The sequence below is a fragment of the Salmo trutta genome, chromosome 8 (genome assembly GCF_901001165.1).
Source record: "Salmo trutta chromosome 8, fSalTru1.1, whole genome shotgun sequence".
Lineage (NCBI taxonomy): Eukaryota > Metazoa > Chordata > Actinopteri > Salmoniformes > Salmonidae > Salmo > Salmo trutta.
In genome coordinates, this window is record NC_042964.1 from 544,594 (window position 1) to 567,093 (window position 22,500).

Genomic DNA, 22,500 nt, shown 5'->3' on the forward strand with positions numbered 1-22,500 from the left:
TGTGGAACGAAACCGACGCTGCATTTTGCTTCTTCTAACAACCGTGACAGAAACGTAACTTACTGGTAAAGTCATTATTTTATTGCATTGCTTAACATTTTATTAACATTTCAGACAGACAGGTGTTCTAGAGGAGAAACAGACAGACAGGTATTCTAGAGGAGAAACAGACAGACAGGTATTCTAGAGGAGAAAAAGACAGACAGGTATTCTAGAGGAGAAACAGACAGACAGGTATTCTAGAGGAGAAACAGACAGACAGGTATTCTAGAGGAGAAACAGACAGACAGGTATTCTAGAGGAGAAACAGACAGACAGGTATTCTAGAGGAGAAACAGACAGACAGATATTCTGGTGGAGAAACAGACAGACAGGTATTCTAGAGCAGAAACAGACAGACAGGTATTCTAGAGGAGAAACAGACAGACAGACAGACAGACAGACAGGTATTCTAGAGGAGAAACAGACAGACAGATATTCTGGTGGAGAAACAGACAGACAGGTATTCTAGAGGAGAAACAGACAGACATGTATTCTAGAGGAGAAACAGACAGACAGGTATTCTAGAGGAGAAACAGACAGACAGGTATTCTAGAGGAGAAACAGACAGACAGGTATTCTAGAGGAGAAACAGACAGACAGGTATTCCAAAGGAGAAACAGACAGGTATTCTAGAGGAGAAACAGACAGACAGGTATTCTAAAGGAGAAACAGACAGACAGAAAGTCAGGTATTCTAGAGGAGAAACAGACAGACAGAAAGTCAGGTATTCTGGTGAAGAAACAGATAGACAGGTATTCTGGTGGAGAAACAGACAGACAGGTATCCTAGAGGAGAAACAGACACACAGACAGGTATTCTAGAGGAGAAACAGACAGACAGGTATTCTAGAGGAGAAACAGACAGACAGATAGACAGGTATCCTAGAGGAAAAACAGACAGACAGACAGGTATCCTAGAGGAGAAACAGACAGACAGCCAGACAGACAGACAGGTATCCTAGAGGAGAAACAGACAGACAGACAGGTATCCTAGAGGAGAAACAGACAGACAGCCAGACAGCCAGACAGACAGACAGGTATCCTAGAGGAGAAACAGACAGACAGACAGACAGACAGACAGACAGACAGACAGACAGACAGACAGACAGACAGGTATCCTAGAGGAGAAACAGACAGACAGCCAGACAGCCAGACAGACAGACAGGTATCCTAGAGGAGAAACAGACAGACAGACAGGTATCCTAGAGGAGAAACAGACAGACAGCCATACCTGTGACCACTCGTCTCTAGAGTTCCATTTGACTGACAGCAGCAGCTTAGGAAGAGACTCTGGAATGTTCACACAGTAATGTCTAGAAGATGAGAAATGGAGGGAGGGAGGGAGGGAGGGAGGGAGAGAGGGAGGGAGAGAGGGAGAGAGGGAGGGAGAGAGGGAGAGAGGGAGGGCATTCGGTTCAGCTTGTATTATCTAAACCTATTCTAGTTTGGCTCAATATTTCAGTTTCTTGCCAATAGAAGGGTATAGAGGTGGGCTAAGAGACAGACCCCCTCCCCCTACAGCAGTTACCTGTGTCTCACCCTACAGCAGTTACCTGTGTCCCCCCTACAGCAGTTTCCTGTGTCTCCCCCTACAGCAGTTACCTGTGTCTCCCCCTACAGCAGTTACCTGTGTCCCCCCTACAGCAGTTACCTGTGTCTCCCCTACAGCAGTTACCTGTGTCTCCCCCTACAGCAGTTACCTGTGTCTCCCCCTACAGCAGTTACCTGTGTCTCCCCCTACAGCAGTTACCTGTGTCTCCCCCTACAGCAGTTACCTGTGTCCCCCCTACAGCAGTTACCTGTGTCTCCCCTACAGCAGTTACCTGTGTCTCCCCCTACAGCAGTTACCTGTGTCTCCCCCTACAGCAGTTACCTGTGTCTCCCCCTACAGCAGTTACCTGTGTCTCCCCCTACAGCAGTTACCTGTGTCTCCCCCTACAGCAGTTACCTGTGTCCCCCCCCTACAGCAGTTACCTGTGTCTCCCCCTACAGCAGTTACCTGTGTCTCCCCCTACAGCAGTTACCTGTGTCCCCCCTACAACAGTTACCTGTGTCCCCCCTACAACAGTTACCTGTGTCTCCCCCTACAGCAGTTACCTGTGTCCCCCCTACAGCAGTTACCTGTGTCTCCCCCTACAGCAGTTACCTGTGTCTCCCCTACAGCAGTTACCTGTGTCTCCCCCTACAGCAGTTACCTGTGTCTCCCCCTACAGCAGTTACCTGTGTCCCCCCCTACAGCAGTTACCTGTGTCTCCCCCTACAGCAGTTACCTGTGTCCCCCCCTACAGCAGTTACCTGTGTCCCCCCTACAGCAGTTACCTGTGTCTCCCCCTACAGCAGTTACCTGTGTCCCCCCCTACAGCAGTTACCTGTGTCTCCCCCTACAGCAGTTACCTGTGTCCCCCCTCCCCCTACAGCAGTTACCTGTGTCTCCCCCTACAGCAGTTACCTGTGTCTCCCCCTACAGCAGTTACCTGTGTCTCCGCTACAGCAGTTACCTGTGTCACCCCTCCCCCTACAGCAGTTACCTGTGTCTCCCCCTACAGCAGTTACCTGTGTCTCCCCCTACAGCAGTTACCTGTGTCTCCCCCTACAGCAGTTACCTGTGTCTCCCCCTACAGCAGTTACCTGTGTCTCCCCCTACAGCAGTTACCTGTGTCCCCCTTACAGCAGTTACCTGTGTCTCCCCCTACAGCAGTTACCTGTGTCTCCCACTCCCCCTACAGCAGTTACCTGTGTCCCCCCTACAGCAGTTACCTGTGTCTCCCCCTACAGCAGTTACCTGTGTCTCCCCCTACAGCAGTTACCTGTACCTGTGTCTCCCCCTACAGCAGTTACCTGTGTCTCCCCCTACAGCAGTTACCTGTGTCTCCCCCTACAGCAGTTACCTGTCCCCCCCTACAGCAGTTACCTGTCCCCCCCTACAGCAGTTACCTGTGTCCCCCCTACAGCAGTTACCTGTGTCTCCCCCTACAGCAGTTACCTGTGTCCCCCCCCTACAGCAGTTACCTGTCTCCCCCTACAGTAGTTAGTTACCTGTCTCCCCCTACAGCAGTTACCTGTCCCCCCCTACAGCAGTTACCTGTGTCCCCCACTCCCCCTACAGCAGTTACCTGTGTCCCCCCTACAGCAGTTACCTGTGTCCCCCCCTACAGCAGTTACCTGTGTCTCCCCCTACAGCAGTTACCTGTGTCTCCCCCGACAGCAGTTACCTGTCCCCCCCTACAGCAGGTACCTGTGTCCCCCCTTACAGCAGTTACCTGTGTCTCCTCCTACAGCAGTTACCTGTGTCCCCCCCTACAGGAGTTACCTGTGTCTCCCCCTACAGCAGTTACCTGTGTCCCCCTACAGCAGTTACCTGTGTCCCCCCTACAGCAGTTACCTTTGTCCCCACTACAGCAGTTACCTGTGTCCCCCCCTACAGCAGTTACCTGTGTCTCCCCTACAGCAGTTACCTGTGTCCCCTCCTACAGCAGTTACCTGTGTCCCCCCCTACAGCAGTTAAATGTGTCCCCCCCTACAGCAGTTACCTGTGTCCCCCACTCCCCCTACAGCAGTTACCTGTGTCTCCCCTACAGCAGTTACCTGTGCCCCCCTACAGCAGTTACCTGTGTCCCCCCTACAGCAGTTACCTGTGTCCCCCCCTACAGCAGTTACCTGTGTCCCCCCACTCCCCCTTCAGCAGTTACCTGTGTCCCCCCTACAGCAGTTACCTGGTGTCCCCTTACAGCAGTTACCTGTCTCCCCCTACAGCAGTTACCTGTGTCCCCCACTCCCCCTACAGCAGTTACCTGTGACCCCCACTCCCCTACAGCAGTTACCTGTGTCCCCCCCTACAGCAGTTACCTGTGTCTCCCCCTACAGCAGTTACCTGTGTCCCCCCTACAGCAGTTACCTGTGTCCCCCCTACAGCAGTTACCTGTGTCCCCCCTACAGCAGTTACCTGTGTCCCCCACTCCCCCTACAGCAGTTACCTGTGTCTCCCCCTACAGCAGTTACCTGTGTCCCCCCTACAGCAGTTACCTGTGTCCCCCCTACAGCAGTTACCTGTGTCCCCCACTCCCCCTACAGCAGTTACCTGTGTCTCCCCCTACAGCAGTTACCTGTGTCTCCCCCTACAGCAGTTACCTGTGTCTCCCCCTACAGCAGTTACCTGTGTCTCCCCCTACAGCAGTTACCTGTGTCCCCCCTACAGCAGTTACCTGTGTCCCCCACTCCCCCTACAGCAGTTACCTGTGTCTCCCCCTACAGCAGTTACCTGTGTCTCCCCCCTACAGCAGTTACCTGTGTCTCCCCCTACAGCAGTTACCTGTGTCCCCCCCTACAGCAGTTACCTGTGTCCCCCCTACAGCAGTTACGTGTGTCCCCTCCTACAGCAGTTACCTGTGTCTCCCCCTACAGCAGTTACCTGTGTCCCCTCCTACAGCAGTTACCTGTGTCCCCCCTACAGCAGTTACCTGTGTCTCCCCCTACAGCAGTTACCTGTGTCTCCCCCTACAGCAGTTACCTGTGTCTCCCCCTACAGCAGTTACCTGTGTCCCCCTTACAGCAGTTACCTGTGTCTCCCCCTACAGCAGTTACCTGTGTCTCCCACTCCCCCTACCAGCAGTTACCTGTGTCCCCCCTACAGCAGTTACCTGTGTCTCCCCCTACAGCAGTTACCTGTGTCTCCCCCTACAGCAGTTACCTGTACCTGTGTCTCCCCCTACAGCAGTTACCTGTGTCTCCCCCTACAGCAGTTACCTGTGTCTCCCCCTACAGCAGTTACCTGTCCCCCCCTACAGCAGTTACCTGTCCCCCCCTACAGCAGTTACCTGTGTCCCCCTACAGCAGTTACCTGTGTCTCCCCTACAGCAGTTACCTGTGTCCCCCCCCTACAGCAGTTACCTGTCTCCCCCTACAGTAGTTAGTTACCTGTCTCCCCCTACAGCAGTTCCTGTCCCCCCCTACAGCAGTTACCTGTGTCCCCCCACTCCCCCTACAGCAGTTACCTGTGTCCCCCCTACAGCAGTTACCTGTGTCCCCCCCTACAGCAGTTACCTGTGTCTCCCCCTACAGCAGTTACCTGTGTCTCCCCGACAGCAGTTACCTGTCCCCCCCTACAGCAGGTACCTGTGTCCCCCCTTACAGCAGTTACCTGTGTCTCCTCCTACAGCAGTTACCTGTGTCCCCCCCCTACAGGAGTTACCTGTGTCTCCCCCTACAGCAGTTACCTGTGTCCCCCTACAGCATTTACCTGTGTCCCCCCTACAGCAGTTACCTTTGTCCCCCCTACAGCAGTTACCTGTGTCCCCCCCTACAGCAGTTACCTGTGTCTCCCCTACAGCAGTTACCTGTGTCCCCTCCTACAGCAGTTACCTGTGTCCCCCCCTACAGCAGTTAAATGTGTCCCCCCCCTACAGCAGTTACCTGTGTCCCCCACTCCCCCTACAGCAGTTACCTGTGTCTCCCCCTACAGCAGTTACCTGTGCCCCCCTACAGCAGTTACCTGTGTCCCCCCTACAGCAGTTACCTGTGTCCCCCCCTACAGCAGTTACCTGTGTCCCCCACTCCCCCTTCAGCAGTTACCTGTGTCCCCCCTACAGCAGTTACCTGTGTCCCCCTTACAGCAGTTACCTGTCTCCCCCTACAGCAGTTACCTGTGTCCCCCACTCCCCTTACAGCAGTTACCTGTGTCCCCCACTCCCCCTACAGCAGTTACCTGTGTCCCCCCCTACAGCAGTTACCTGTGTCTCCCCCTACAGCAGTTACCTGTGTCCCCCCTACAGCAGTTACCTGTGTCCCCCCTACAGCAGTTACCTGTGTCCCCCCTACAGCAGTTACCTGTGTCCCCCACTCCCCATACAGCAGTTACCTGTGTCTCCCCCTACAGCAGTTACCTGTGTCCCCCCTACAGCAGTTACCTGTGTCCCCCCTACAGCAGTTACCTGTGTCCCCCACTCCCCCTACAGCAGTTACCTGTGTCTCCCCCTACAGCAGTTACCTGTGTCTCCCCCTACAGCAGTTACCTGTGTCTCCCCCCTACAGCAGTTACCTGTGTCTCCGCTACAGCAGTTACCTGTGTCCCCCCTACAGCAGTTACCTGTGTCCCCACTCCCCCTACAGCAGTTACCTGTGTCTCCCCCCTACAGCAGTTACCTGTGTCTCCCCCTACAGCAGTTACCTGTGTCTCCCCCTACAGCAGTTACCTGTGTCCCCCCCTACAGCAGTTACCTGTGTCCCCCCTACAGCAGTTACGTGTGTCCCCTCCTACCAGCAGTTACCTGTGTCTCCCCCTACAGCAGTTACCTGTGTCCCCTCCTACAGCAGTTACCTGTGTCCCCCCTACAGCAGTTACCTGTGTCCCCTCCTACAGCAGTTACCTGTGTCTCCCCCTACAGCAGTTACCTGTGTCCCCTCCTACAGCAGTTACCTGTGTCCCCCCCTACAGCAGTTACCTGTGTCCCCCCTACAGCAGTTACCTGTGTCCCCCCCTACAGCAGTTACCTGTGTCCCCCCCTACAGCAGTTACCTGTGTCCCCCCCTACAGCAGTTACCTGTGTCTCCCCCTACAGCAGTTACCTGTGTCCCCCCCTACAGCAGTTACTGTGTCCCCCCCTACAGCAGTTACCTGTGTCCCCCCCTACAGCAGTTACCTGTGTCTCCACCTACAGCAGTTACCTGTGTCCCCTCCTACAGCAGTTACCCGTGTCCCCCCTACAGCAGTTACCTGTGTCCCCTCCTACAGCAGTTACCTGTGTCTCCCCCTACAGCAGTTACCTGTGTCTCCCCCTACAGCAGTTACCTGTGTCCCCCCCTACAGCAGTTACCTGTGTCCCCCCCTACAGCAGTTACCTGTGTCTCCAGAGAAAGTCTTTCTCCTGTTCAGTCAGCTCATACAGAGGGTCTCTGCTACAGAGAGACCTGAGCTGCTCACCATCCGCCGCTGAAACACTGCTGTCACAAGCCAGCCTGCTACTCTGAAACACACAGCATCACAGGATCCTCATTCCTCAAACAACTGGAGGTCTGTCCAGTACTCCCTCTCTCACCAGTCCTAGAGCAGTAGTTATAACCCCAGTTCTCTCACCAGTCGTAACCCCAGTTCTCTCACCAGTCCTAACCCCAGTTCTCTCACCAGTCCTAGACAGTAGTTATAACCCCAGTTCTCTCACCAGTCCTAGACAGTAGTTATAACCCCAGTTCTCTCACCAGTCCTAGACAGTAGTTATAACCCCAGTTCTCTCACCAGTCCTAGACAGTAGTTATAACCCCAGTTCTCTCACCAGTCCTAGACAGTAGTTATAACCCCAGTTCTCTCACCAGTCCTAGACAGTAGTTATAACCCCAGTTCTCTCACCAGTCCTAGACAGTAGTTATAACCCCAGTTCTCTCACCAGTCCTAGACAGTAGTTATAACCCCAGTTCTCTCACCAGTCCTAGACAGTAGTTATGACCCCAGTTCTCTCACCAGTCCTAGACAGTAGTTGTAACCCAGCTCTCTAGAGATGGTCCAGTTGGCGTGCTCCTCTATCTGCTGTTCATCAGGAAACAGGACCACCTGGTTGAACCATGAGAACTCTAGTTCAACACATGGGGTTTCCTACAGGGTGAGGAAGAGATACACATGGGTGAGGAAGAGATACCCATGGAGTCTCCTACAGGGTGAGGAAGAGATACACATGGGTGAGGAAGAGATACCCATGGGGTTTCCTACAGGGTGAGGAAGAGATACACATGGGTGAGGAAGAGATACATAAAGAGTTTCCTACAGGGTGAGGAAGAGATACCCATGGGTGAGGAAGAGATACCCATGGAGTCTCCTACAGGGTGAGGAAGAGATACACATGGGTGAGGAAGAGATACCCATGGGGTTTCCTACAGGGTGAGGAAGAGATACACATGGGTGAGGAAGAGATACATAAAGAGTTTCCTACAGGGTGAGGAAGAGATACTTATGGGTGAGGAAGAGATACATAAAGAGTCTCCTACAGGGTGAGGAAGAGATACCCATGGGGTTTCCTACAGGGTGAGGAAGAGATACCCATGGGTGAGGAAGAGATACCCATGGAGTTTCCTACAGGGTGAGGAAGAGATACCCATGGAGTCTACTACAGGGTGAGGTAGAGATACCCATGGGGTCTCCTACAGGGTGAGGAAGAGATACCCATGGAGTCTCCTACAGGGTGAGGAAGAGATACCCATGGAGTCTACTACAGGGTGAGGAAGAGATACCCATGGGGTGTCCTACAGGGTGAGGAAGAGATACCCATGGAGTCTACTACAGGGTGAGGTAGAGATACCCATGGGGTCTCCTACGGGTGAGGTAGAGATACCCATGGAGTCTACTACAGGGTGAGGTAGAGATACTCATGGAGTCTACTACAGGGTGAGGTAGAGATACCCATGGGTGAGGAAGAGATACACATGGAGTCTACTACAGGGTGAGGTAGAGATACACATGGAGTCTACTACAGGGTGAGGTAGAGATACCCATGGAGTCTACTACAGGGTGAGGAAGAGATACCCATGGGGTCTCCTACAGGGTGAGGAAGAGATACCCATGGAGTCTACTACAGGGTGAGGAAGAGATACCCATGGGTGAGGAAGAGATACACATGGAGTCTACTACAGGGTGAGGTAGAGATACACATGGAGTCTACTACAGGGTGAGGTAGAGATACCCATGGAGTCTACTACAGGGTGAGGAAGAGATACCCATGGAGTCTCCTACAGGGTGAGGAAGAGATACCCATGGGGTCTACTACAGGGTGAGGAAGAGATACCCATGGGGTCTCCTACAGGGTGAGGAAGAGATACCCATGGGGTCTCCTACAGGGTGAGGAAGAGATACCCATGGAGTCTACTACAGGGTGAGGTAGAGATACCCATGGAGTCTCCTACAGGGTGAGGAAGAGATGAGGTTAAACAGAAATACATCTCATTAACTTTAGTAAAGCGCTTTTTACATCAGCAGTTGTCACAAAGTGACAAAACCCCAAAGAGCCCCAGTAGAACAGTCCCCGATGACTGGACACGTTATCGGCATGGCAACTGGTCCAAATCCAGACCACTGCTTTTGTGTCTATCCATCTTTCCCATGGTCCCCCTCCTCTATCCCAATAAAACATTTAAATGCTCAAAAGTATACCTTCAACAAATCCAGACAGACGGACGGACGGACAGGCAGACGGACAGACAGACAGGCAGACGGATGGACTGGCAGACGGCCGGACAGGCAGACAGACAGACAGACAGGCGGACGGACGGACGGACGGACAGACAGACAGACAGACAGACAGACAGACAGACAGACAGACAGACAGACAGACAGACAGACAGACGGACGGACAGACGGACAGACGGACGGACGGACAGGCAGACGGACAGGCAGACAGACAGACAGACAGACAGACAGACAGACAGACAGACGGGCAGACGGGCGGACGGACAGGCAGACGGACAGACGGACAGGCAGACAGACAGACAGACAGACAGACAGACAGACAGACAGACAGGAGTTGACCGTAAAAGCCTTGTTGTCCCTCACCTTGTTAGGGTTTGATCCAGCCACTCCTATGGGATTGAGCAGGTCCTCCAGACCGTGAGGGACTGGCCACAGGCTGAGCGCTACTTTCCCACACACTAACGTGTCCTTGTAGTCAAACAGGTTCACGTTACCCCACGCCAGCGGGCAGTGCTCCTACACACACACACACACATATATAACACACACACACACACACACACATATATATATAACACACACGCACATATATACACACACACACACACACACACATAACACACACACACCATAGACAGGTTAATATTTGTTCAAGTGAACGTACAGTGCTAGTAAACACACCATAGAAAGGTTAGTATATGTTAGTATATGTTAGTACTAGTACAATGACAGGTTAGTATATGTTAGTATATGTTAGCATATGTTAGCATATGTTAGTACTAGTACAATGACAGGTTAGTATATGTTAGTATATGTTAGCATATGTTAGCATATGTTAGTACTAGTACAATGACAGGTTAGTATATGTTAGTATATGTTAGTATATGTTAGCATATGTTAGCATATGTTAGTACTAGTACCATGACATGTTAGTATATGTTAGTATATGTTAGTACTAGTACCATAGACAGGTTAGTATATGTTAGTATATGTTAGTACTAGTATCATAGACAGGTTAGTATATGTTAGTACTAGTACCATGACAGGTTAGTATATGTTAGTATATGTTAGTATATGTTAGTATATGTTAGTACTAGTACCATAGACAGGTTAGTATATGTTAGTATATGTTAGTATATGTTAGTACTAGTACCATAGACAGGTTAGTATATTACATTTACATTTACGTCATTTAGCAGACACTCTTATCCAGAGTGACTTACAGTAGTGAATGCATACATTTCATACAATTTCATACTTTTTTTTTTTTTTTTTTTTTTTCTGTGCTGGCCCCCCGTGGGAATCGAACCCACAACCCTGGTGTTGCAAACACCATGCTCTACCAACTGAGCTACAGGGAAGTATATGTTAGTATATGTTAGTACTAGTACCATAGACAGGTTAGTATATGTTAGTATATGTTAATATATGTTAGTACTAGTACCATAGACAAGTTAGTATATGTTAGTATATGTTAGTACTAGTACCATGACAGGTTAGTATATGTTAGTACTAGTACCGTAGACAAGTTAGTATATGTTAGTATATGTTAGTACTAGTATCATAGACAGGTTAGTATATGTTAGTATATGTTAGTACTAGTATCATAGACAGGTTAGTATATGTTAGTATATGTTAGTACTAGTACCATGACAGGTTAGTATATGTTAGTATATGTTAGTACTAGTATCATAGATAGGTTAGTATATGTTAGTACTAGTACCATAGACAGGTTAGTATATGTTAGTATATGTTAGTATATGTTAGTACTAGTACCATGACAGGTTAGTATATGTTAGTATATGTTAATATATGTTAGTACTAGTACCATAGACAAGTTAGTATATGTTAGTATATGTTAGTATATGTTAGTACTAGTACCATGACAGGTTAGTATATGTTAGTATATGTTAGTATATGTTATTACTAGTACCGTAGACAAGTTAGTATATGTTAGTATATGTTAGTACTAGTACCATGACAGGTTAGTATATGTTAGTATATGTTAGTACTAGTATCATAGATAGGTTAGTATATGTTAGTACTAGTACCATAGACAGGTTAGTATATGTTAGTATATGTTAGTATATGTGAGTACTAGTACCATGACAGGTTAGTATATGTTAGTATATGTTAATATATGTTAGTACTAGTACCATAGACAAGTTAGTATATGTTAGTATATGTTAGTATATGTTAGTACTAGTACCATGACAGGTTAGTATATGTTAGTATATGTTAGTATATGTTATTACTAGTACCGTAGACAAGTTAGTATATGTTAGTATATGTTAGTACTAGTACCATAGACAGGTTAGTATATGTTAGTATATGTTAGTACTAGTACCATCACAGGTTAGTGTATGTTAGTACTAGTACTATAGACAGGTTAGTATATGTTAGTACTAGTAACATAGCCAGGTTAGTATATGTTAGTATATGTTAGTATATGTTAGTACTAGTATCATAGACATGCTAGTATATGTTAGTATATGTTAGTACTAGTATCATAGACATGCTAGTATATGTTAGTATATGTTAGTATATGTTAGTATATGTTAGTACTAGTACCATAGACAGGTTAGTATATGTTAGTATATGTTAGTATTAGTACAATAGACAGGTTAGTATATGTTAGTATATGTTAGTACTAGTACCATAGAAAGGTTAGTATATGTTAGTATATGTTAGTACTAGTACCATGACAGGTTAGTATATGTTAGTATATGTTAGTATATGTTAGTACTAGTATCATAGACAGGTTAGTATATGTTAGTATATGTTAGTATATGTTAGTACTAGTACCATAGACAGGTTAGTATATGTTAGTATATGTTAGTATATGTTAGTACTAGTACCATAGACAGGTTAGTATATGTTAGTATATGTTAGTATTAGTACAATAGACAGGTTAGTATATGTTAGTATATGTTAGTACTAGTACCATAGAAAGGTTAGTATATGTTAGTATATGTTAGTATATGTTAGTACTAGTACCATGACAGGTTAGTATATGTTAGTATATGTTAGTATATGTTAGTACTAGTACCATAGACAGGTTAGTATATGTTAGTATATGTTAGTATATGTTAGTACTAGTACCATAGACAGGTTAGTATATGTTAGTATATGTTAGTATATGTTAGTACTAGTACCATAGACAGGTTAGTATATGTTAGTATATGTTAGTATATGTTAGTATATGTTAGTATATGTTAGTATATGTTAGTATATGTTAGTATATGTTAGTACTAGTACCATAGCCAGGTTAGTATATGTTAGTATATGTTAGTACTAGTACCATGACAGGTTAGTATATGTTAGTATATGTTAGTACTAGTACCATAGACAGGTTAGTATATGTTAGTATATGTTAGTATATGTTAGTATATGCGGTGCGGTAGCTACCTCTTTGGCTCCCTTGCGTCCCTTGACGCTGCAGATGGAGAGACAGAGTCTGGCGGAGTGAGGGAGGTCCGTCATGTAGATGTCGTAGGACAGCCACTCATTCCACCTGGAGAGGAGAGAGAAGAAGAAGAGGCTGATGAGATACTTCGTCTAGTTGTAGAAATGTTGTAATAATGTCGTAGCTGATAGTGGTTGAGCCATTGCTGGGGTTTTTCCTTCATACGAAGACTCTAGATTCTCAAAGAAACATCACATCTGGTCTGAACTAAATATCAAATCATAGCAAACTTTATTAGTCACACGCGCTGAATACAACAGGTGGAGTAGACCTCACAGTGAAATGCTGAATACAACAGGTGTAGTAGACCTCACAGTGAAATGCTGAATACAACAGGTGTAGTAGACCTCACAGTGAAATGCTGAATACAACAGGTGTAGTAGACCTTACAGTGAAATGCTTAATACAACAGGTGTAGTAGACCTCACAGTGAAATGCTGAATACAACAGGTGTAGTAGACCTTACAGTGAAATGCTTACTTACGAGCCCTTATTAACCAACAATGCAGTTTTAAAAAATACAGATAAGAATAAGAAATTAAAATAACATTACAGGAGGGTAATGTTATAGTTGGAATGTTGTGGTAAGGTTATGGTGTTGTAGTAGTGTTGTAGTGGTGTTATAGTGGTGTTGTAGTAGTAATGTTATAGTAGCAGTATTGTAGTAGTGTTATAGTGGTGTTGTAGTGTTGTTGTAGTGTTGTAGTAGTATTGTAGTAGTGTTGTAGTTGTGTTATAGTGTTGTAGTAGTGTTGTAGTAGTAATGTTATAGTAGCGGTATTGTAGAAGTGTTGTAATGGTGTTGTAGTAGTCTTGTAGTAGTAATGTTGTAGTAGTGTAGTAGTAGTGTTGTAGTAGTGTTGTAGTAGTAATGTTATAGTAGCAGTTTTGTAGTAGTGTTGTAGTAGTGTTGTAGTAGTAATGCTATAGTAGCAGTAGTGTAGTAGTGTTGTAGTAGTGTTGTAGTAGTGTTGTAGTAGTAATGTTATAGTAGCAGTAATGTAGTAGTGTTGTAGTGGTGTTGTAGAGTAATGTTATAGCAGCAGTATTGTAGTAGTGTTGTAGTAGTGCTGTAGTGCTGTTGTAGTGGTAATGTTATAGTAGCAGTATTGTAGTAGTGTTGTAGTGGTGTTGTAGTGGTAATGTTATAGTAGCAGTATTGTAGTAGTGTAGCAGTAGTGTTGTAGTAGTGTTGTAGTGGTGTTGTAGTAGTAATGTTATAGTAGCAGTATTGTAGTAGTGTTGTAGTAGTGTTGTAGTGGTGTTGTAGTGGTAATGTTATAGTAGCAGTATTGTAGTAGTGTTGTAGTAGTGTTGTAGTAGTAATGTTATAGTAGCAGTATTGTAGTAGTGTAGTAGTAGTGTTGTAGTAGTAATGTTATAGTATCAGTATTGTAGTAGTGTTGTAGTAGTGTTGTAGTGGTGTTTTAGAGGCGTTGTAGTGGTAATGTTATAGTAGCAGTATTGTAGTAGTAGTATTGTAGTAGTGTAGTAATGTTGTAGTGTTGTTGTAGAAATGTAGTAATGTTGTAGTGTTATAGTAGTGTTGTAGTAATGTTACAGTAATATTATAGCCATGTTACAGTAATGCTATAGTGGTGTTGTAGTAATGTTGTAGTAATGTTGTAGTGTTGTAGTAATGTTACAGTAATGCACAGTGGTGTTGCAGTAATGTTGTAGTATTGTTGTAGTGGTGTTGTAGTAATGCTGTAGTAATGTTATATTATTGTTGTAGTAGTGTTGTAGTAATGTTGTAGTAGTGTTGTAGTAATGTTGTAGTAGTGTTGTAGTAATGTTATAGTATTGTTGTAATGTTGTAGCAGTGGTGTGGTAATGTTATAGTAGTGTTGTGGTAATGTTATAGTATTGTTGTAGTAGTGCTGTAGTACTGTTGTAGTAGTGTTGTAGTAGTGTTGTAGTGGTGTTGTAGTGGTAATGTTATAGTAGCAGTATTGTAGTAGTGTTGTAGTAGTGTTGTAGTACTGTTGTAGTAGTGTTGTAGTAGTGTTGTAGTGGTGTTGTAGTAGTAATGTTATAGTAGCAGTATTGTAGTAGTGTAGTAGTAGTGTTGTAGTAGTAATGTTATAGTATCAGTATTGTAGTAGTGTTGTAGTACTGTTGTAGTAGTGTTGTAGTGGTGTTTTAGAGGCGTTGTAGTGGTAATGTTATAGTAGCAGTATTGTAGTAGTAGTATTGTAGTAGTGTAGTAATGTTGTAGTGTTGTTGTAGAAATGTAGTAATGTTGTAGTGTTATAGTAGTGTTATAGTAGTGTTGTAGTAATGTTACAGTAATATTATAGCCATGTTACAGTAATGCTATAGTGGTGTTGTAGTAATGTTGTAGTAATGATGTAGTGTTGTAGTAATGTTACAGTAATGCACAGTGGCGTTGCAGTAATGTTGTAGTATTGTTGTAGTGGTGTTGTAGTAATGCTGAAGTAATGTTATATTATTGTTGTAGTAGTGTTGTAGTAATGTTGTAGTAGTGTTGTAGTAATGTTGTAGTAGTGTTGTAGTAATGTTATAGTATTGTTGTAATGTTGTAGCAGTGGTGTAGTAATGTTATAGTAGTGTTGTGGTAATGTTATAGTATTGTTGTAGTAGTGCTGTAGTAATTTTGTAGTAGTGTTGTAGTACTGTTGTAGTAGTGTTGTAGTAGTGTTGTAGTAATGTTGTAGTAATTTTATAGTAATGCAACAGTGGTGTTGTAGTACTGTTATAGTAGTGTTGTGGTAATGTTGTAGTAATGTTATAGTATTGTTGTAGTAGTGGTGTAGTAGTGTTGTAGTAGTGTTGTAGTAATGTTGTAGTAGTGTTGTAGTAATGGTATAGTATTGTTGTAGTGGTGTTGTAGTAATGTTGTAGTAGTGTTGTAGTAATGTTGTAGTAGTTTTGTGGTAATGTTATAGTAATTCTACCGTGGTGTTGTAGTATTGTTGTAGTACTGTTGTTGTAGTAGTGTTGTAGTAGTGTTGTAGTAATGTTATAGTAATGTTGTAGTAGTGTTGTGGTGGTGTTGTAGTAATGTTGTAGTAATGCTGTAGTAGTGTTGTAGTATTGTTGTAGTAATGTTATATTATTGTTGTAGTAATGTTGTAGTAGTGTTGTAGTAATGTTGTAGTAGTGTTATAGTAATGTTATAGTAATGCTACAGTGGTGTAGTAGTAGTGTTGTAGTAGTGTTGTAGTAGTGTTGTAGTAGTGTTATAGTAATGTTGTAGTAGTGTTGTAGTAATGTTGTAGTAGTGTTGTAGTGATGTTGTAGTAGTGTTATAGTAATGTTGTAATGTTGTAGTAATGTTGTAGTAGTGTTGTAGTAATGTTGTAGTAGTGTTGTAGTAGTGTTGTAGTAGTGTTATAGTAATGTTGTAATGTTGTAGTAATGTTGTAGTAGTGTTGTAGTAGTGTTGTAGTAATGTTGTAGTAGTGTTATAGTAATGTTGTAGTAGAGTTGTAGTAATGTTGTAGTAGTGTTGTAGTAATGTTGTAGTAGTGTTGTAGTAGTGTTGTAGTAACGTTGTAGTAGTGTTTTAGTAATGTTGTAGTAGTGTTGTAGTAATGTTGTAGTAGTGTTATAGTAATGTTGTAGTAGAGTTGTAGTAATGTTGTAGTAATGTTGTAGTAGTGTTGTAGTAATGGTATAGTATTGTTGTAGTGGTGTTGTAGTAATGTTGTAGTAGTGTTGTAGTAATGTTGTAGTAGTTTTGTGGTAATGTTATAGTAATTCTACCGTGGTGTTGTAGTATTGTTGTAGTACTGTTATAGTATTGTTGTAGTAGTGTTGTAGTAATGTTGTAGTAGTGTTGTAGTAATGTTGTAGTAGTGTTATAGTAATGTTATAGTAATGCTACAGTGGTGTAGTAGTAGTGTTGTAGTAGTGTTGTAGTAATGTTGTAGTAGTGTTATAGTAATGTTGTAGTAGTGTTGTAGTAGTGTTGTAGTAGTGTTGTAGTAATGTTGTAGTAGTGTTATAGTAATGTTGTAATGTTGTAGTAATGTTGTAGTAGTGTTGTAGTAATGTTGTAGTAGTGTTGTAGTTGTGTTGTAGTAGTGTTATAGTAATGTTGTAATGTTGTAGTAATGTTGTAGTAGTGTTGTAGTAGTGTTGTAGTAATGTTGTAGTAGTGTTATAGTAATGTTGTAGTAGAGTTGTAGTAATGTTGTAGTAGTGTTGTAGTAATGTTGTAGTAGTGTTATAGTAATGTTGTAGTAGAGTTGTAGTAATGTTGTAGTAGTGTTGTAGTAACATTGTAGTAGTGTTGTAGTAATGTTGTAGTAGTGTTGTAGTAATGTTGTAGTAGTGTTATAGTAATGTTGTAGTAGAGTTGTAGTAGAGTTGTAGTAATGTTGTAGTAATGTTGTAGTAGTGTTGTGGTAATGTTGTGGTAGTGTTGTAATAGTGTTGTAGTAATGTTGTAGTAGTGTTATAGTAATGTTGTAGTAATGTTGTGGTAGTGTTGTAGTAATTTTGTAGTAGTGTTATAGTAATGTTGTAGTAGTGTTATAGTAATGTTGTAGTAATGCTACAGTGGTGTTGTGGTGGTGCAGTAATTTTACCTGGGGTTGGAGCAGGGTGTTGTAGTAGTGTTGTAGTAGTGTTGTAGTAGTGTTGTTATTTTACCTGGGGTTGGAGCAGGGTGTTGTAGTAGTGTTGTAGTAGTGTTATAGTAGTGTTGTAGTAGTGTTATTATTTTACCTGGGGTTGGAGCAGGGTACTCTCTGGGTGTTGACATTGTCACACAGCGGCTCTCCTCCATGATAGATACCAGTTCTAACGTATATCTAAAACAGTTGATCAGGTACATAACAGAAGACAAACATGACGTCAACACACACACACAGACAGACAGTTAATATTAACATCCATTGTTATTGTCATTACGGAGACTGTCTGTCTACCTTGTCAATGTCTCTGATGTTGACGTTGACGTATGTAGCACAAAGCAGGCGGACCCTCAGAAGGGTGTTGAAGGCCCAGAGGGAGCGGGGTGAGCTGGGATCTCCTCCCCCGGGACAGGGGCTGGGCTGGGGGGTCCGCCGACTGTAGGAGGGAGCCACAAACCCGCTGCTTGGGAGCTGGCTGTACAGGCTGTCCTTTGACACTAACATCAGGTGGGGGAGACGGCCTACTGTTATACAGCTACGGATATACTGGGGGAGGGAAGGGAGAGACACAGGGATGGAAAAACAGGAATGGGTTATTAAGAGGGTGATTACGTGAATCTGTGTGTGTGTCTATGGATCAGCCATGACAGTCTAACTGAATAGTGTGTGTGTGTGTGTGTGTGTGGTTGTCTGTGTGTGTGTGTGTGTGTGTACGTGAATGTGACTGAATTCATTATTGTGCGCTTGTGTGTGTCTCTCTCTCTGTCCTACCTTGTACTGACTGAGGGGGTATTTATTTATACTGAGGGGTATTTATTTATACTGACTGAGGGGGTATATATTTATACTGACTGAGGGGGTATTTATTTATACTGACTGAGGGGGTATTTATTTATACTGACTGAGGGGGTATATATTTATACTGACTGAGGGGGTATAAATTTATACTGACTGAGGGGGTATATATTTATACTGACTGAGGGGGTATATATTTATACTGACTGAGGGGGTATTTATTTATACTGACTGAGGGGTATTTATTTATACTGACTGAGGGGGTATTTATTTATACTGACTGAGGGTATTTATTTATACTGACTGAGGGGGTATATATTTATACTGACTGAGGGGGTATTTATTTATACTGACTGAGGGGTTATATATTTATACTGACTGAGGGGGTATTTATTTATACTGACTGAGGGGGTATTTATTTATACTGACTGAGGGGGTATTTATTTATACTGACTGAGGGGGTATTTATTTATACTGACTGAGGGGGTATTTATTTATACTGACTGAGGGGGTATTTATTTATACTGACTGAGGGAGTATTTATTTATACTGACTGAGGGGGTATATATTTATACTGACTGAGGGGGTATATATTTACCTTGTACTGACTGAGGGGGTATATATTCTGACTGAGGGGGTATATATTCTGACTGAGGGGGTATTTATTTATACTGACTGAGGGGGTATATATTTACCTTGTACTGACTGAGCGGGTATTTCTCCAGCAGGTATTCATCACATCCACACACCTTCAGGATGTACTGCCCCTGGTATTCCTGGACACACAGCCTCAGCTGCTGAGCCGACAGGTGCATAGACCTGTGGGGGTTGAGCCGTTATTCACTAGCACCATCACCTACTGTATAGACCTGTGGGGGTTAGGGCCGTTATTCACTAGCACCATCACCTACTGTATAGACCTGTGGGGGTTAGGGCCGTTATTCACTAGCACCATCACCAACTGTATAGACCTGTGGGGGTTAGGGGCCTTTATTCAGTAGCACCATCACCTACTGTATAGACCTGTGGGGGTTGGGGTCGTTATTCACTAGCACCATCACTTACTGTATAGACCTGTGGGGGTTGGGGCCGTTATTCACTAGCACCATCACCTACTGTATAGACCTGTGGGGGTTGGGGCCGTTATTCACTAGCACCATCACCTACTGTATAGACCTGTGGGGGTTGAGGCCGTTATTCACTAGCACCATCACCTACTGTATAGACCTGTGGGGGTTGGGACCGTTATTCACTAGCACCATCACCTACTGTATAGACCTGTGGGGGTTAGGGGTGTTATTCACTAGCACCATCACCTACTGTATAGACCTGTGGGGGTTGGGGCGTAATTCACTAGCACCATCACCTACTGTATAGACCTGTGGGGGTGGGGGCATTATTCACTAGCACCATCACCTACTGTATAGACCTGTGGGGGTTAGGGGCGTTATTCACTAGCACCATCACCTACTGTATAGACCTGTGGGGGTTGGGACGTTATTCACTAGCACCATCACCTACTGTATAGACCTGTGGGGGTTGGGGCCGTTATTCACTAGCACCATCACCTACTGTATAGACCTGTGGGGGTTGAGGCCGTTATTCGCTAGCACCATCACCTACTGCATAGACCTGTGGGGGTTAGGGCCGTTATTCACTAGCACCATCACCTACTGTATAGACCTGTGGGGGTTGGGACGTTATTCACTAGCACCATCACCTACTGCATAGACCTGTGGGGGTTGGGCCGTTATTCACTAGCACCATCACCTACTGTATAGACCTGTGGGGGTTGGGGCCGTTATTCACTAGCACCATCACCTACTGTATAGACCTGTGGGGGTTAGGGGCGTTATTCACTAGCACCATCACCTACTGTATAGACCTGTGGGGGTTAGGGCCGTTATTCACTAGCACCATCACCTACTGTAAAGACCTGTGGGGGTTGGGGCCGTTATTCACTAGCACCATCACCTACTGTATAGACCTGTGGGGGTGGGGGCCGTTATTCACTAGCACCATCACCTACTGTATAGACCTGTGGGGGTTAGGGCCGTTATTCAGTAGCACCATCACCTACTGTATAGACCTGTGGGGGTTGGGGCCGTTATTCAGTAGCACCATCACCTACTGTATAGACCTGTGGGGGTTAGGGCCGTTATTCACTAGCACCATCACCTACTGTATAGACCTGTGGGGGTTAGGGACATTATTCACTAGCACCATCACCTACTGTATAGACCTGTGGGGGTTGGGGCCGTTATTCACTAGCACCATCACCTACTGTATAGACCTGTGGGGGTTAGGGCCGTTATTCACTAGCACCATCACCTACTGTATAGACCTGTGGGGGTGGGGGCATTATTCACTAGCACCATCACCTACTGTATAGACCTGTGGGGGTTAGGGACGTTATTCACTAGCACCATCACCTACTGTATAGACCTGTGGGGGTTGGGGACGTTATTCACTAGCACCATCACCTACTGTATAGACCTGTGGGGGTTGAGGCGTTATTCACTAGCACCATCACCTACTGTATAGACCTGTGGGGGTTGAGGCCGTTATTCACTAGCACCATCACCTACTGTATAGACCTGTGGGGGTTGGGCCGTTATTCACTAGCACCATCACCTACTGTATAGACCTGTGGGGGTTGGGGCGTTATTCACTAGCACCATCACCTACTGTATAGACCTGTGGGGGTCGGGGCTGTTATTCACTAGCACCATCACCTACTGTATAGACCTGTGGGGGTTGGGGCCGTTATTCACTAGCACCATCACTTACTGTATAGACCTGTGGGGGTTGGGGCCGTTATTCACTAGCACCATCACCTACTGTATAGACCTGTGGGGGTTGGGGCCGTTATTCACTAGCACCATCACCTACTGTATAGACCTGTGGGGGTTGAGGCCGTTATTCGCTAGCACCATCACCTACTGTATAGACCTGTGGGGGTTGGGCCGTTATTTACTAGCACCATCACCTACTGTATTGACCTGTGGGGGTTGGGGCCATTATTCACTAGCACCATCACCTACTGTATAGGCCTGTGGGGGTTAGGGCCGTTATTCACTAGCACCATCACCTACTGTATAGACCTGTGGGGGTTGGGGCCGTTATTCACTAGCACCATCACCTACTGTATAGACCTGTGGGGGTTAGGGGTGTTATTCACTAGCACCATCACCTAGTGTATAGACCTGTGGGGGTTGGGGCGTAATTCACTAGCACCATCACCTACTGTATAGACCTGTGGGGGTGGGGGCATTATTCACTAGCACCATCACCTACTGTATAGACCTGTGGGGGTTAGGGACGTTATTCACTAGCACCATCACCTATTGTATAGACCTGTGGGGGTTGGGGGCGTTATTCACTAGCACCATCACCTACTCTATAGACCTGTGGGGGTTAGGGCCGTTATTCACTAGCACCATCACCTACTGTATAGACCTGTGGGGGTAAGGGGAGTTATTCACTAGCACCATCACCTACTGTATAGACCTGTGGGGGTTGGGGCCGTTATTCACTAGCACCATCACCTACTGTATAGACCTGTGGGGGTTGAGGCCGTTATTCACTAGCACCATCACCTACTGTATAGACCTGTGGGGGTTGAGGCCGTTATTCGCTAGCACCATCACCTACTGCATAGACCTGTGGGGGTTAGGGCCGTTATTCACTAGCACCATCACCTACTGTATAGACCTGTGGGGGTTAGGGCGTTATTCACAAGCACCATCACCTACTGTATAGACCTGTGGGGGTTAGGGCCGTTATTCACTAGCACCATCACCTACTGTATAGACCTGTGGGGGTTGGGGCCGTTATTCACTAGCACCATCACCTACTGTATAGACCTGTGGGGGTTAGGGCCGTTATTCACTAGCACCATCACCTACTGTATAGACCTGTGGGGGTTGGGGCCGTTATTCACTAGCACCATCACCTACTGTATAGACCTGTGGGGGTTAGGGCCGTTATTCACTAGCACCATCACCTACTGTATAGACCTGTGAGGGTTAGGGCCGTTATTCACTAGCACCATCACCTACTGTATAGACCTGTGGGGGTGGGGGCCGTTATTCACTAGCACCATCACCTACTGTATAGACCTGTGGGGGTTGGGGGCCGTTATTTAGTAGCACCATCACCTACTGTATAGACCTGTGGGGGTTGGGGCCGTTATTCAGTAGCACCATCACCTACTGTATAGACCTGTGGGGGTTAGGGCCGTTATTCACTAGCACCATCACCTACTGTATAGACCTGTGGGGGTTAGGGACATTATTCACTAGCACCATCACCTACTGTATAGACCTGTGGGGGTTGGGGCCGTTATTCACTAGCACCATCACCTACTGTATAGACCTGTGGGGGTTAGGGGCGTTATTCACTAGCACCATCACCTAGTGTATAGAC

At 45.4% G+C, this 22,500-nt stretch overlaps 1 pseudogene; it reads right to left on the reverse strand.

Moving 5' to 3' along the window:
* Positions 1-726: 726 nt before the first annotated feature.
* Positions 727-22,500, reverse strand: part of LOC115199187 (phosphatidylinositol 4,5-bisphosphate 3-kinase catalytic subunit alpha isoform-like) — a 44,931-nt pseudogene continuing 23,157 nt past the window's right edge.